The sequence below is a fragment of the Anopheles darlingi genome, chromosome 2 (assembly GCF_943734745.1).
Source record: "Anopheles darlingi chromosome 2, idAnoDarlMG_H_01, whole genome shotgun sequence".
Classification (NCBI taxonomy): Eukaryota; Metazoa; Arthropoda; class Insecta; order Diptera; family Culicidae; genus Anopheles; species Anopheles darlingi.
This window is the reverse complement of record NC_064874.1, coordinates 82,123,653-82,141,323: the sequence shown is the minus strand read 5'-3', so window position 1 is coordinate 82,141,323 and position 17,671 is coordinate 82,123,653.

The window sequence follows — 17,671 nt, the reverse complement described above, 5'->3', positions numbered from 1 at the left end:
CCAGGAGTATCACTCCATTGGAACTGTTTAGAAAAAAAATCGAAACATCGGGCGGTTCGGCGGTTCGGCGGTGTCTGGTCTTTGTTTCTACGTGACCCAGAAAGTAGCAGACCACCACCACCACCGGCACCACTACTACCCTGGGGGAGTCTGCTACTCCTGACTGTCTGATGGAAAATCCGGCGTCTGGCATGCGTCGTCTGCACGCGTATCTTTCCTCGGCTCGTCCCTTCCACATACATTATACGCCCTGCTTCCACCACCCCTGGAGTAGCATATTTTGTGCCAGTCGCCGAGTGCATACCTAGCAGCGACTGCATTACCTTCTCCTTCCCAAAACCGATTCCCCTCAGCTCGATGAATCTCTGTCTCTCGGAGTCTCTCGACGCTGCGTCAACACATATTTGCAACCAGATTTCGCATCGATGTTGAACCTGGGATTGGGAGCATGGTCACCACTGACGGGACGAGGTTCCTTTTTAGCTATGCAGCGATGCAATGGCAGAATTTGTCAGACACATCTAGATGCGTAAACGCGTCCTGGACGCTACTACAGCTGTTAATCTTAAGTCAATCCAGACATGAGATGAATACGCTTGCCAGGAGTAGTGCTGTGCGTCTTCTGCAGAATCTGTAGACCTGGGGCCACATTAGGCAGCGAGATGCAGATGGACCCAGAGTACTTTAAATAACAGCCGTAATACTGTAGCCATTAGACGTACATGGCAGCCAACATTAAGACCACGGGGTTCGGGTGTGTATAAAAAACTAAATAAAAAAAAACTGCAACGAAATTGCGAAACCATCACTCTCCTTCACCTTCTGCATCTTTCGGGCATCGTTCGGGGTTGGGAGATGCCAGTCGACGCAAGCGCTTCGCAATCCATGCCTTTTTTGGACTTTTGCGATGCGAACCGAGAGTTTTCGAGCTATTGAGCATGGTCTGGAATTACACAGACCGAGGTCGCAGAGGAAAAGAGAGAGAGGAGCAGGAGCAGGAGCAGGAGGAGGAGCAGGACAGGCGGGCACAGATGGTAGGAGTGTCTGCTCTAGAATGTTCGTTGCTTGCCGTCAGTTGTTGGCGGAAGGTACAACAAAGACTGCATCTTTGGCGATCCGGAGCAAGATTTACTTGGCAAGAAGTGGACCATCTCTCTGGAGTGCAGAACACTCCCAGGAGTTGCTCTTTGTTCGGTGACCTGCTTTTAAGTCTGGTCTGTTTTTCTTCTTCTTCTTCTTTAGTTCATTAAGAAATGATTGGTTAATTTACTTCAAATTGCAGCGGATTTGTGGGGTTTATGCCATAAATTAAATGGCAACGAAGATAACAAAAAAAAAAACATTTTTTTGGTTCATTTTTTACTCTGTGTGGCATCAGCACAATTCCGATCAGTTGCTATTTGAAACGGTAGCTCAAACCTGTTGTTGTTGCATTTTAATTTCTTAGTACTCTCATTAAATGATCTTGTCATTGCTACGTGTTACCTTTCTTTTTACAACACCATTAGTAGTAATAAGATAGAATAATTAAAAACAACTACACGACAACCAGCAACATCGCCCTGCGCAAAAGAAAAAAGAAAAACATTATAAATTAAATGTCCCCCGTGCAGTGCGCGAATGCTTTGTCCCCGAATCGAAGCAGCCTTGTCATCATCGTGGATCATAACGAACCCACCACAGCCACGAACAACGCAACGTCCTTGCACGCTTGTTATTGGGAGGGAAACATGCGCGAATGCGCGCCACCTAACCTCAATTTCTTTGTTACAGACGGAATCCCGCGGTCGGGATTTTCTTTGTTTGTCTCGCAGTCTGGCGGATGGGGAGGAGGGGTGAAGCCAGTCTGGCCAGGCTGGCTAGTGCGGTTTAAGCTAACATTGGCACAAAAGGCATGTTAATTTCCAACTCAAACAACAACTGCTTTGTTGGTTGCTCCTGGAGACGGCACCGCGAGTGTCTCGAGGAGTGCCGAGATGAATCTGTTTTTGATACCGAAAACTCTGCTCGCGTGCTACTTTTTTTTCTTCCTCCTCATTTTTACCTTTTGCGATTAATTAGAGCCATTCTATTGTGGTACATTTCCTCTAAGTTTAAGTTTGAAAAAAACACAAACAAACAGGACGTTTTTAATTAATTTGCACCATTTGCATCAAATGCAACTTCCTTTTCTGCAGCAATATGCACGTCCAAGACCAAAAACGAACACCAAAGGAGTCCTTTCACATCCACAAGATGCTTTTTTTTGGGGGGGGGGGGGGGGGGACTTTTACGCCGCGACGCGCAAACATGACGACGAACCATCTCATATTTGAAACCCGGCGCGGTCACCATAAATCTTTGCCGGACCCCGTTTCGAACAAAAAAAAAACCGCGACAGTCCGCGACAGTCCGCGACAGTCCGCGACAGTGCAGTTGCAGATTAACGCTCCTGTCTCCTCCGGGCTGCAAAGCGAAAGCGAACCAAAGAAAAACCAAACAAACAAAAACAACTCATTTCATCTGCATACAGATTGCACGCAAAATTCGTCACCAAACCCAACCGTGGCCAACCGACCGGCCAGCCATGCCTGCCGGATCCATGTCATCCGCCAAAGTCAACGATCGACGAGTGCGGCATGTTGTTGATCTGGCTGTGTGTCTGCGCTGTGTGTGTGTATGTTCGCTTTGTGTGCTGCTGCTGCTGCTGCACTTCTTGAGAAGATTTGTAACATGCCATTAAGAACAAGCCGGAATAGCCGGGGCTGGTGATGATACCGGTTCGTCGGTGGTCAAAAGGAACGAAGCTGAAGCTGATCACGGACCAAGTCTGGCCCAAGTCATCCCACGGACCACGGACCGACCTGCGTGGCCAACGACGACGACGACGAGTTTTGGATCGTCGATTCTTCACTTAGCAACAGACCGCCGCCAGGGCCATAGTCCAGGACCATTCACCTTCCTGCTGATTGCACTTGAAGCTGTGCATCTCGCAAACACGATCGTGTGTCGTGTGTGCGTGTGTGTGTGCGTGTGTGTGTGTGCGGAGCGCACACTTCATAAGAAGTGGTTCATCTGTGCCGCTATGTTAACCGCATCCAGTCAACCAACCAACCACCATGCCATCGTGGTCGTCATCATCGCTGTGGCCACCTCCGCAGAACCGAACCAAAACTGCCTACCGGCTGCTGCTGCTGCTGACCAGCATATAATTTATGCCGTCGGCGGTTTATGACGATTTTCTCGCCCGATCTCTTTCTCTCGGTCTCTCTGCCCATTTGCCTGACCTGATCTTCCAGCCATCTTCCAGCAGCAGCAGCCAACTTTTGGAGATGAAGTGGCGTGCGAGCCGATCTCTCGCCGAGGATCGGATCATCTGCTAAGCGAATCCCCGAGTCGCCGTTGTCGTAGCCGTTGCTTTGTCTTAATGGCGCACGCGCAGACATTAAACCCCCAAAAACGTGTCGGATGCAGGCAATAATGGAAAATGCACATAAGTGCCAAAAAAAAGCAGGGATCTCGGATGTCTTGCTGTTACCATAGTTGAGGCGCGTCTTGAACATGCAATTTATGCCGTGTGTTTGCAGTCGAAAGCAACAATTGGATATCCTTCATGCTTTCTGCAACATAATGGCCGCTTGATTCTCGATGCCCGTTTTGATTGTCGCATCGCCTCAAAAACGGAACCGGATGGCACTGGCAGCTCCTTATTCCGGAGTAAGTGCTCTGTGCGCCATTGGTGGCGTGGCAATTGAATGCAGAGCCCCAGAGAGTATGGATGCGAGCACCAGGAGCATCCTAGTGTGCCATAACCTACCTCACGATGACGACGACGACGACGACGAGGACGAAGACGAGTGGTTTGTGCCGACAATAACAGCACCGAGGGTCAACCATTTTGCATTCGAGATGCAATGCGCATAAGCAGCAACCCTGAGCGTCGGGGGGTGGGAGGGCTGCTTGCGATAGTTCGTCGTCGCCGTCGTCGTCGTAGCAACAACCAACGCCTCCTCTGCCAGCAGCTGCTACCACACACTCGCACACACACAGTCTCTCTCTCTCTCTCTCTCTCTCGCTTCGATCCGTGCTGTCTGTTCTGTCCGTTCGTGCGGTTTTACCTCTACTCTACTACTGCGCCACAATCGCCGGCGCCTCTGCTACTACGCTTTTCGTCAGCGGCGTCATGGCGTCAAATGACGCGCGCTCGCTCGCTCGCTCGCTCGGTTGGTCGATTGGTCTGTCGGTCGGTGTTCGGGCGCCAAAGCAACAGCAACAACGGCAGCAGCAGCAGCAGCGCATCCCGGCATCAGCGCCGTGCTGCGATCCTGTTCCCTCGGCGACTGGTGCGTTTGCGTCACGCGAACGCAAAGAGTAGAGCAGAGTGCATCGGGTGCAGTCAGTCCGTCCGTCCGTCAACCATCACTGTTGTGCTGTCTCTCTCGCTCTGGCTCGCTCTCTCGCTCTGGCTCGCTCTCTCTCTAGTAGATGGGGAGGAGGAGGAGCTCCACCCTTAACTTTCTTCGCCAACACCCTCGCTACGGTGCTGGATTGGTGCTGGTGGGCCGGGGGACTTGCAAACAACACAACACAACACAACATGATGTGGGCTGTGATGCGTCACACACACGTAAGGGGGTAGGTGGCCACGGGGGGTGATTGGGCTGGTGGTGAAGGTGAGCGTAACTCACACCTTCATTTCCGTTCCAATTCGCCAGACGCCGCCAGACGTCCAGATCAGGACCAGAAATATGGGCGCTTCACTCGCAAAGGGACTCCATGTCCGAACGCGCGCGCGCGTGTGTGTGTGTGTGTGTGTGGATGGTCCAATGCATTCGCCATTCGCCCCTGTGCGCCAGGTCGCTGCTGCAAGAAGAAAATGGAGGAAAAGGGGACCGGAGCACCCTAGACCGGATGCGACTTCAACGTGACGTGCAACGGTTCTAGGGTGTTAAGGGTGGGGGGAGAGTGAAGGAGGAAGAAGGGGGAGGCCATCACCGTACGCCTTCTTATGGAACAGTCTCCTCCTTCCTGGCGGCTTTACCGGCCCGCCGTAACCGCTCGAAGATGATCCGTCCCGCAACCAATTGCAATCCAGCTGCTGGAACCGAGCGTTTTGCAGAGAAAACACACAGAGAGAGAGGAGGAGAGTGAAAGAGAGAGAGAGAGCAAGAGAGAGAGAAGCGTTGGTCCAGTCGAGTTCTCGAGAATGGACGGATGGACGGACGGATGATGATGATGATGATGATGATGGTCCCATCATTACTTTGCTGGCTCGGTGGAGGACCCCTTGAGCCGTGTACGGGGTGTAATGGCATTATGACCCACCCCAGGCAGGCTGGCCGGCTTCCGGAGGCCACGGAGCCCCCGGAGCGCCGCATATCGTATCCCCTGTTAGCGCCAATCCGATAGGGGGAGAAGGGGGAGGGCCGGTAACCGCAAAACCGTTCCTATGGCTTCCGCTCGGAGACATCGAACCGTGTGACGAGTCTCACTCCCTCTCTCTCTCTCTCTCTCTCTCTCTCGCTCTCTCTGTTGTTGTAATCACGAAGCTGGTGGATTTTAGTTTTGGTTTTTGCAAAGAGTGAAGCATCGAAACCTATGCTCTACCGACCTCAGACACCGACGATGCCGCCAAAGTCAACCAGCATATTTGTCTCATTTCCCCAAAAAAACACATTCATTGACCTCTACAAGGAAGGTCTGGCTTCCAGAGCTCCGACCTCCGGCTTGCAGCTTTCAACTTGCAATGCAGGAGATGACCCGTTGCCAAGGCAACAATTTCGAGCAACCCCAAAAACGAGCCGTCGTCAGGTGACGGCCATAAGAACCATGGCCCTGTATGTGCCGGTGTGTGTGTGTGTGTGCATGATCGCAGCATAATCAACCCAACAGGAGCAGCAGGCTCTGCTGCGCTGCGCTCATCGATTACGTGATTATAGTTTCCCTAACCTGGCCCCGGGCACACGTTTGTCGCACACACACACAGACACACACACGGACACTTGATAAGCGACCAAATGCGCAGTACCACGAAGCACATGAAGATGGTTTCGATCTCGATCGATGCGCGATGCACCCGTCGCGGGCATTACAAACATTGCCAGTGCAATTCAATAACGATAGTGGGTTTTTTGTGCAAACGAGCGAGCGACCGAACGATTGGCGTAAATTGTAATGAGGTGTACCATTACGCACTGCGTACTGTGTGCGTGCGAGTGTGTGTGTGTAATTGATATTATGATCTGTTGGAGGCACTGCCTGTCCTTGTCCCCTGTTTTGCATTTGCACAACATCGCTTCGCACAACATGATGATGTGTTATTGGAGAGCGGAGAGTACGAGATGAAAGTACGCATAATAGCAACGAGAAAAAGGGTCTGATTGTACGGGTCGCTTATTGCGTGCCCGAAAGCCACTGGTTACAAAACGAATTGAGCGAACGAAACGATACAACAGAACGAAACGATGCTGCTGGTACTATCATAAGGACTGTCAGTGGAGGCGCCCGGTTTTCATGTTTTTTTTCGCGCATTCGATTCTTGTTAGCGCAAATACAAAATGGGTTCCAGTAACTTGTTCGTCTCCAAATGGAATCAAAAAGAGAACACAAAGATCTCGAATATGCTTCTCGTGCAATTTTGCAGACGGATCTCGCATACTCGCTCTTCCAATCGCATTCAATCAGGTCACAGCACAAGGCGACCATATTTCCCTCCAGGCCAGCTTCCCGCGGTGGAAAACTAATTTCAAATAAATGCGTCCCTGCCGTCGGGGTCGGGGTTTGGCCCCGGGGTCGCCCCAGACAGACGAGGATAAATTTAGACGACGGAAGTGCGTCATGCTATCGTGTCTCTGCGTAGAAATTTATGCAATACGAGCCCGACCGACCGACCGACCGACAGAGTGATACAATCAATAATGAATAAACGCAATAACAAACAGTAATTCCGTGGCGCCTCCTCCGCTCCCGGCTTCTGTTTGCGACTGACTGACGTGCAATTGTCCCGAGAAAGCGGAAAGTTGTATCGTTTTGAACCCCCTAATTCCCTTAACCGATTCACTCGACTCCGGCTCGTGCCAATGTTTGCACAGTATGAAAATGTAAATACCGGTGCTCGGATGGGAAGTGAGGACGGACCGAGCTGACGACAGACAGCGCGGTATGCTGCGTCGCTGCGATATGCTGCGCTTCACCTCGTGGCCGTGGTCTAAAAGGATCCTGGAATTGCGATCCGATCGAGGGTTTATGATGGTTTTTTTGTGGGGCGGGGTGGGTTGATTCATCGAAGTGCATTTTAGCAAACTCACGAGGGGGATTTTGTAATTATTATTTCAATTAATATTATTTGATTACTTTTTTCACATGTTTTCGCATACGCTGGACGTTACAAGAGTATTGAGTTTGGAGATATAATTTTGTTTTCGATCAATCGAAGTAACAGCTGGTTAGATTTTTGAAAAATCGCTTTTCAAACATGTATCTCGCTACTTTGACGCTGTATTCTCAAAACCAATATTTTCAAAGTAAAACTTCTGGACTGAACCTTTTGCAACACTTTTTTTTTTAACATATATAATGACGGGCGAGCCGTATGTTTATAGGATTTTGCAACACTTTATCTGTCCAAAATATAAGGTTTTTTTTATTTGACTATACTTTTTATCATTTTTTCGATATACTTAAGTTTTTTTAAAGCAAAATGTAAAAACAACCACATTTCCAAAATATAAATGGTTCCCTAAAGGAATTATAAAGAAAGGGGAGTAATAGAGAAATAGGAAATTTTTCAAAAACTCAACGGGTCCTATCTTTTAAGAAAAAAAGCCCTATCTCCTAAAAGTGCATCGATTTGTTTGTCTCAGACACGGAGCTATGGAAGACACCGCTAAAAGGAGCATTTTCAAAGACACGCCTCCCTAAAATTAAAGTAATTGCTGCCTTTTTGTAGCAAATATTATTCAAACTACGACCAAAATTTTAATTTTCTTGCAAATTTGTAGTTTTATATTGCAATCATAATGCAAATATGCAATCATGCGCTTTCTGATGTTCTCGGCCACAAACAATGGCCGCTTTTTCGCCCTACAACAACCATACAGCAACTAAAAACAAAAAAAGCGCGATCTGGATTAACACTAATTGAGAACCGGTGTTCTCCTCCGGAAGCACTAAACACATCAAACATCATAATGTCGAGCAAATGGTCGGTGCATCGCATTTACATCTTGCAAATCAAAGACACATCCCCCGACCCCCCGGGGGGTTCTCTATTCTAAATCGAGGGAGGCTCTTTCCTGTCCTCCCACCACCTAGGCGGCGGTGAGGCTATAATGATAAGGAACCAGAGGCCGGTCACACCGCGAACACCAGAACAATTGCCATCACCACCATCTACGCACTCTCACCAACCACGACGACGACGATTCGTGCGATTGTGGACCAGGAAAGGGCGCTGCTCGCTGGCTGGCTGGCTCATTAATGGGCTGAGGCCAACTTTGAACCCAATACCGGCGAAGGTGCGCGTTCGCGCGCGCGCATCTAATTTCCACTTTGATTCCGGCTACAAAACGGTCCTTCCCGGACTCGCCCCTTCCGGCCTTTCGACCACCCCACCACCACCGGTATGCAAATTCTCGCACGCGCATTCGAGTCGAAGTAATTGCAGATGTGCAGCAGTGTGGTGTGCAGATGCAGCCATACCTCCTGGTGTGTTGTCGCTCGCATCAGCATCTATAAAGAAGAGGTAGAAGTGGCGTGGCGGGGCGGGGGATTGTTTCGGTGCGTCAGGTGGCGCAATGCTCGACCATCATGTCTGTGTGTGTACGCGATGGAAGGTACTCGAAGGGCAGTGAAGAGAATTCGCAATTGACGCCTTCAAGCTGCTGGTTGCTGCTGGTGCTGCTGTCGCCGGTGTTGTTGTTGTTGTTATTTGCTAAGCTTCGTTCCCCGGCGCATGTGTATGGTAATTGGGTTTTATCTGTAGCAGTCTCTGTGGCAGTCCCGGTGGCTCTGTGGCTCTCTCTCTCTGGTCTCTGGTCATCATTACTCTGGACACATGTTTTCGCTACCAGCGCCGCTACGGCCTGCCAGGTTTGATGCAACGCCTTACCAGATCCGAGCGTTCGGGTTTGGTTTGGTTTTGTCCGCTACCGTTCACTACCTTCCTCCCTCACCACCACCACCACCCCTTTTCCTGCCATTTTGCGTGTCATCGCGTTCGAAGCGCGGGCTCGAAACTCCAATTTTGACTTTCGCTTCGCTCCCAAATTCATCTCTCGCTCTCTCTCTATGTTTCTGTCCCCTGAATGCCCATCTAACGTGTACAGGGTATCTCTTTTGGTCTGTTTTGTCTCTCGCCATACACACACACACACACACACACACACACGGACGTACGAACGAACGTGCCCGTACCAAACACCCCTTTCATTAGCTGCGACGCAATTTTGCGACAACCACGACCACGACCACGACGACCACGACGACGATGAAATGTTGTTGGTTCCAGTTCAATGAACTCCGTACACCGGTCGCACGATGGCGCCGCCGCCAGATCGATCGAAACGGTATCGAACGGACGACGACGAACCCACGAAACCTCCAAATTACACTAATTACCGCGGGCGCCGTGGAATGGGGATTAAAGCAGCGACTGCGACTTACCGGTGACTTGATGGTGGCATCCTCCCGGATTATCCTAGACCGCCTGGGACTGTGACTCCCATCGTTTGATTGGGAGTTCTCAAAGTCTGGACAAAAAAAAAGAAAGCGAGAAACATATCGAGCATTAGTTAACTGGTGAATGCATCTTCGACGACACGTCACGACGCGTCAGGATGCAGGACGTGTGTGTAATCGTGATGTCCACGATCCAAGAGCCCTATGTGCCTTGCCTGAATGAATGTCAGAATATTCGCGATAATATTTACGAGACCTTGCCGGCTGGCTGGCTGGCTGGCCTGCTTGGTTACAGCTAGTAGCGTCTATAGCGAGACGCTACAACAACGAACGAACGAACGAACGAGACGTCAACGACGTAACGACTGCTGTGCCCTTGGAACATCCGAGACATCCGCACACGTCAACGGCACGGCGCGCGCGATCCCAACCACGATCGATGCGCCACAAGGTGTTGTAATTGAAAAGTGTGTAAAACTGTCCAATACATCTCCCTAGCCGCCATGCCGCCTGCTGACACACCTCTGAGGCCTCTGGTCTGAGGCCTGGAGACCTTCGAGCGAGCGAGCGAGCGAGCGACAGGCGAAAAACCGGCGTCTCGGCGTATACTCGCGGCAATAAATCACTCAAACGGTGGTGGGGATTCGTCAGACGACGTTTTAGTGTTTTTTGCACGGCAGCCGGCAGACGCGCGGTACCGGCCAGTACCTGAGAGGGGCGGGGGAAGTCAGTGTCGGGACCGGGGGGCGGTTTGCAAACCTCCCCCCCCCCCCCGGGGGGAACAAGGCACCTTGAAGTGTTCACTTTCTGTCTCTCTGTCCGGTACGGTGGCCTTCCTGCGTTTTATGACGCACACACGCATTGGCCGCTGGAGGAACGAAGAAGAGGAAGGGTCGTGGCCATCGTGACCATCGCCCGGCCATCGTGGTGCCGGATGCACCACTTTCCCTGTTGGGCAGCGCGTCTCTCGTTGGGTATATTGTAACGTCGTTACGGATATGGATTCCATATCGGTTATTGGATGGCCACATTGTGGCTCGGGATAGATAAAATGGACAATTGCATTGGGTTCCACGGTTCGAAAGAATCCAATGACGATGTAAAAGAGAGAGACACAGAGAGAAAAAGAGAGAGCGTTAGTGGAGTGAAAACACTTTACTGTCCTTTCGAAGCGCGAACAATTAACGATCGGTCTGGAAACTCACCAGAAACTGGCGACAGTTTATTGAACGTATTACACGTAAGTCCGAACGTGGGGTGGCAACGGATGCCCTCGTTCGATTACTACGCCTCCAACGGCGGTGACCGGTGATTGTAGGCGGAGGAGGGTGCGCAAGGACAAGGCGGCAAAAACTCTACGGGTAGGGTTTTTGGCCTGAGGATGTTGCGGTGAGTCTCACGATCATTTTGAATGATTTTACTGTTTAAACGCCAGCTAAAGCAACGCTTTAGGGGGGGGGGGGGGGGGGGGGGGCTTTGGTATTATATTTTAATTCTTCGCATTTACTTTTTACATTTTTTAATGAATGCTTATCCTTTCAAGAGTATTGTGTGCAATTTTGAGATCAATCGAAGCAAAACTGACAAACATATTGATTTTTGAAAAACAGAGTTTCATACAAGGCTCAAAGCATCTCGCGACTTGGAATCGCGATTCCCAAAACCAACGTTTTCAAAGTCGGTGCCCATCGTAGCCTGAAAACTACTGGACCGATCGATTTGACATTTTGAATACTTTTGAATACTGAATTTTGATACTTTTGTTTAAATAATTTTTTTTTTAATTATGTAGAGAGTCGTTTTTTGAGGCAATATCGAAAAATGCATCACTTTTTCAACTTCAAAAATCTGTCAAAAATCGAAAAATGGGAAATTCAATAAAAACTCGACAGGGCTACCTGGATAAACTTATAATCTAACAAAAGAATATTCATTTGAATATTTCCGATGACCCGGCACGTTGCTACGATGGGCACCGTAAAAAGTACATTTTTGGTAACTAGCATTTTTAAATTGGATGCCATGAACGTGGCTTTCATCAAATCTTCTCCAAAATAGAACCAAATATTTTTGAAAAGTTGTAGTTTAATATGAGATTATTTTGAAAAAATTAAGTTGAATGGTTTCTTCACTAAAAATCGTCAAAAATAAGCCCTTTTTTGACCCGCAATAACCAAAGCCCCATTAATGGAACACCTATTCCCAATAATGAGAACCGCAGGAAAATAAGGAGCTTCCAGCAAAAAGATACTGATACAGGTTACAGTTTGTCTTCGCAGAAATATGAAAAGTGGACACAAACTATGTTCTGCTCAGGGGACGCTACACAGCAGTTATGTTGCGTCAAAAATCGATCGATCGATCTGTGGCCTCCAGTAGATTGAGCGATTGGCGAGAACGTTGGCATGACAGTTGGTTCGCGACCGCAAAAAGATATGACGTAATCTTGAGAGAATCGAACTAGGCACCGCACGGATGGCAGAGAGGTCATCATGAATTGTTCATGCAAACGATAAAAATCGGGAGGAGGTGATTATTAGTTTTATGTATCACATTATTTCCCCGCGAATATCCATCATTACTTAAGACGACTTTCCGGATCTTAGTACTTAGTTTGATGGAACCGTAATGGAACTGTTGGTTCCGGTTGCGCTTGGGCCCAATAAGTCCAAGACAAATGGTACCGATTGTCTCGGCGGAATCGGTTCAGCAAAGGCCCGGACACCCGGATGCCGGATGTTTTCGATTTTATTTGACGCAGGCGTCAAAGCCCGCGGTCCGGCAACTCTCGAGATCGTACGCGTACAACAGTACAATCAGCGGCCGGCGGTGTAATGGACATTTCCTGTCCTGTCCTCCAGCCAGCCATCCAGTCGTTTAATGCCGTTGGCGTATATGCCCGGCATTAATAACCGTACCGTAACGACTCGGCACCGGCGAAGGGGCTTTGGACCAACGGACACGAGACGGACGGACGGACGGCATCCTTCCTTCCGACGCCGCGGCGCGATCCGCGTTATCATCCGCGGCCATCGATTTAACGACAATCCGCGGCGTCTCGTTGTCTCGACCTCTGGCTAAAAAGTACGTCTGGCAACAAAACGGCCGCCTCCGGTCTCTGGCCGCCTCTCTCTCTGTTGCTGTTGCTGTTGATGGCGCTGTAGGCCAGTCAATGAACCCACCAAGTGTGACCTTCAACATTTACACCCCGCTCTGCCTTCTGCGACATTGCTTCTGTTGCTTGCCTCGCGATAAGTCGCCCTCCAAAGGGCACTCGAGACATCCGAGAACGGAGCGAGAAAGAGAGAGAAAGAGAGTGAGAGAGAGAGAGAGAGTGGGGCTGTCCGTCTTCCGGTGAGTTCTCCAAGAAAGGAACTGCTGTATTATGCGTCACACCATCGCTTGCGGACCACAACGACAGTCAACGGCAGTCGCCTCGAACTTTCTCCAATTTCCCACAAGTCCCCGACGCTACCGACGGCCACCGAAGTGGCTAAAAAAGAAGTAGAGTAGAGGTTTGGTTGCAGGAGGCCGGGGGGTCGGTCGGTTGGGAAGAGTAAGGCTCATGGCGTCGCGACGTCTTTATGGACTAAAAGTTTAATCAACCGAAAGGAACCTCCTCCGGCAAAACCACCCCCGTGAGGGGCCGAATCCAAGGACTACTCCTAAGGACTACTGCTGCAGCAGTCGGCGTTGTCGCCGTTTGTCGAGAAGGGGTTGCGCACGTCAGGCACACTCACGAGCCCCGACAAGGTCACGGAATGTCGGCTGTCGACCGAAAGGAGCGTCGGGACGGGGCGGGTTTTCGGCGCCGGAGTTGCGGCCGGCGGCCGGCGGCCGGCGGCGACACCGATACACATAAGGTCGGTCCTGGTGTGTGGCGGATTCAAATTTGAAAACAGAAGAGAAAAAAACACACACACAAGAGAGGCGCCCCCCATGAGGAAGCAAACGTCAAATGCGGCGAACAACCCCTCGACGAAGGGATGAAATAAATGGTGGGGGTCGAGACATGCTAATGTGGTATTGATTTTTTGCCAGCCTTTGCCTCCCTCATGCCGCTTTCTGCCCTTCATGCAATGTTGCCGCCCCGGAGCCTCGGAGTATCCAACGAAACATGATCTGCAACACAACCCGCGTCACCCAGGAGCCCATTTGCCCATTTCCACTGCCTACTACTACCAGTACTCGCTCCTCGTGTGGTGTAGCTTCGAGGTCGTTCACCTTCGCTCTGGCGTCAGGCGGCTGGGCTGTTGCGGATGTGACGTATGGTTCGGCCCACCGGAGCGGGGGGAGACGCGACCGACGATGGCGGCGCCAGGCATTTGCGGCATTGAGGAGCAACAACCACAGCCAATCCGGCGACAATCCGGCCGGTCAATCGATCGGTGGTTGTGGTTGCGAAGGACCTGGTGGGTCGTTGCCTACTATTTTTTTTTAGTTTTTTTTGAGGGAAAGGAAATGTCAAACCGCGCAAATCAATAATGCGCATCACGGTGAAGGCGACTTTTCTTGATCTCGATTCAAACGAGCAGAAGCAGAAGAATGATAATGTAGCTCCTGCTTCTGCAATAGCCCTCTTTTAGCGTTAATAATACACGAAAAAAAAGCGCGAGAGAGAGAGAGAGAGAGAGAGAGAGAGAGAGCACAGAAGACACGATTAAAAAGGAAGCAACAATTCGCGAGGAATGTTCACGACAATCACGACAACGAGACTATAATTTATCACCGCTCCACGCCACGCCACGACCCCACATCACACACACACACACACACACAAACAAATGTCGAGACGCGAGGCGACACATCCCGTTTCATCCCATTCCCCTCTGCACCCCCAAAAAATTCATTCCTCAAAAAAGTATAAATAGCGGATTTGGCGGCCTATAAATATACGCGGACATGCGAGGCGAGTCTAATCCGTCCGTGCTCATCTCTCCCCCCAACTGGGCCCCACAACCCTTCCTCTCCCTCTCTCTCTCTCACACTCACTCTCTCTGTGGCTGAACTCTTTCTGGCAAAATTCACGGAAATTCAAGGGCTGCGATTATTTCGAGCCAACCAGCTCGGCTTATGGCGGGCATAAGAAGCCAAAAATGAAACAAGATATGGGCAGCCATCCACACACACACACACACACGCGCGCGCGGCGACAGAGAGCACCTCAACGCATGCCTGTAGCTAGAGATGCAATCGAAGAAACCATACGGAAGGGGGAGGAAGAACATGCAAGAAGCATGTTCCCGACCCCGCACAGGCAAAGCCGGAAGCTGCGACGACGACATCCACGACGACGCAACGAAGTGTCTGTGTTGCTGCGAGGAATGCCAGACGGATGGAATGCACGCGGAATGCCCGCGGTGGCGGTGGAACCGCGAATAGGTGAAACAGAAGAAAATTAAATGTTTTACGGTCCTCGAGTGACCCTCGAGTTTGGAATGCGCATTGCCGGGGCTCCCGGCAAAGGGAAGATTACGGAGTGGCAACGAAGTGACAATATTGCAACGCACCTCAACGCATCTCGACTGTCATTGGCTCAATAACAATATGGAGGATTGGTATAAAATGTAAATAGTTGGTGAAAGTATTACTTACATCTTGCGGTATCTGTCAGGTAAGTTGTGGTTGTATAAATCCTCGGTATAGTGATGATGGTAGCCAGCACTACATGGTATTATCAGTTTATCACAAGAAACTTGCTGTATGGATGCCACCTCATAACAGGTCTACTACTTTGAGTAACAACCTGCATGGTTTTCATTATCCTCTTCTTAGATATACACATTTTGCCAAGTTTCTCAAAGTCAGTCACCAAGTTGCGTTCTCGTCTCGTGGTTGTTGTTGTTGCTGCTGTTGAATGCACCTTCTATGTCATAGTCAACTTCGGCACTGCACTGCACCGTTTCACTCGATTCACTTCTAACAACCTTACAACATTGATGCTGTCCAGCGTTACGATTGCAGGCTCACAGACACTACGGCTACCGGAGGAGACTGACTTCACTTACAACAGGACCACAGCTAGTTAACTTGTTTCTCTTCGCTTTTGGCTACTGGATACTGGTTCAGGAACTGACTGTTGACTGTTCTGTGGTTCTGGCTTCTGGTTTCGACAGACAGAAAGAAGCCAGCTGCTGCTGCAGCTGCTGCTGTTGTGCGTCCAGCCTTGGCCGTTGTCGGTTTTGGAATAACATTTTCAGCAACCACTAATTCCGACCTAGGACGATTTGGCGGACCATCCCGCGGCCGAAGCACGAGTCCCATCCTGGCTCGGGCCTATACCGGGCCCGGCGTATCCTGCCGTATGTCCGCCCGTATGTACTCGCGGGCGTCGAGCGTCGTGGACATTCACACACACACACACACAGCCAGCCAGCCAGCCAGCAGACACAGCAGAAGCGTAAAATGCAATCCTGCCGGCCGGTAACTGGTGGTTGATGGTATGCATGTGGGAAAGAGGACCTGAATGGAAAGGAGCTGGGTCCAGGAGCAGGTTGTACCGTACAGTTACTACCGAGTGAGCAGTAACTGGTGTCGTAGTGATAGTAGTATTAGTAGTAGTAGTAGTATACAAGTGGTAGTAGTATACAAAACAACTGTCCTGTGAGTGAGTGCCCGATCAACAAACCCGAGATGAACTCAGTGCCGAGGTTCGTGACCGAGGCTCGGAGCACCGAAAGGCGCATACTCGGCGTACAGTGGCCTGCCCGTCTGCCTGCCTGCCTGCCTGCCTGTCTCCCTGCCAGATGACCCGTTTCGTCGCGAGGTCGCAAGGATATTCCGAAGAAGAAAGGGGAAAAAAGGCGAACCAAAAGTGGAGAACAAAATTCGAACCGCAAAAAAGGGCTCCATAATGCCGGCAATAACACTGGCTGCGTGGTGTTGATGCCGTTGATTCTGCTCTAGTCCTTTTACAGGGGGTCTTCGTGGTGTGAGGGGGTGAAGAGAGCGGAAAAACTGAAGAAGATAATGTCCGCCCGCCGGCCAGGAGCGCCGACCTACCGACCGACCGCGACCGGACCGTGAGGTATCATTTGTTGGTCTCGCGTCTCTGGTGTGGAGAGCCATTTTGGTCCTTTTTATTCCCCCTCTCTTTCGATCTTAATGTCTCGCTTCGCGGTTCGCTCCGGGCACTGGTGCTAGGGGAATGGCAATGTCTCCCTCCACCCTCTGCTGCTGTCTGGTGGAAGGAATCAATTTTGCGGCAATGACTCACGGCAAAACCTTCCGTTTGCGTCTGCTGCTGCTGCTGCTTCTGCTGCTGCTGCTGTTCCTGCCAGACGACAGGCTGGGGATACGTTTTGGGTATTTCCTCCCGAAACCGGCTCGATCCCGACCTCGACAAAGTTCAACGGCTACGTAATGGAGCCACCCGGTTGGGGTCAGTCTGCCAGTTTGTAACGCGCAAAACATACGCATCTCTATCGCGCACGAACTGTGTGGAGGAGCGTGAGTCATTGGCATTGCCCCGAAGTCATTGGAAGGCTGCTGCCTCTCGTGCAAAGGAGTCAAAGGACAATCCAGGCAATCGAACCCGAGGTTAAACGTGAGGCCATCGGCGGCGGCGACGGTGGCGTCGATGACATTGGGATTCAACTGTTAGCCTTAGTGCGTTTACCCCACCCGGGGGAAGGGGGTGTGGTGGTGAATGTTGACATTAATTTCTCATTCTCATGCACATCTCCTGGAGCACGCATCTGTTTGAGACGTTATCATCCTTCTTTGTGATTAAAACTTTTTCATTGTTCATATTATCATATTTTTCCGTTGTTAGTTTAGTTATTGCAGGGAGTTTTTCTTGTCTTGATCGCTACCATCTTGCTGATCAATAGTTTGAGGTAATATTTTTCGTTCTGTATTTTAGTATCTGGATGAGATATTTGTTGTTCATATTCATTTGCGTTAAGATTCACTTCAGCCTTTTCACTTCAGCTGCTCCATGACCTTTCATACTACGAGGGTGAATCAAATATAAACGAGACTTTTCGTCCTACGGCCACAAAAATGAAGATAG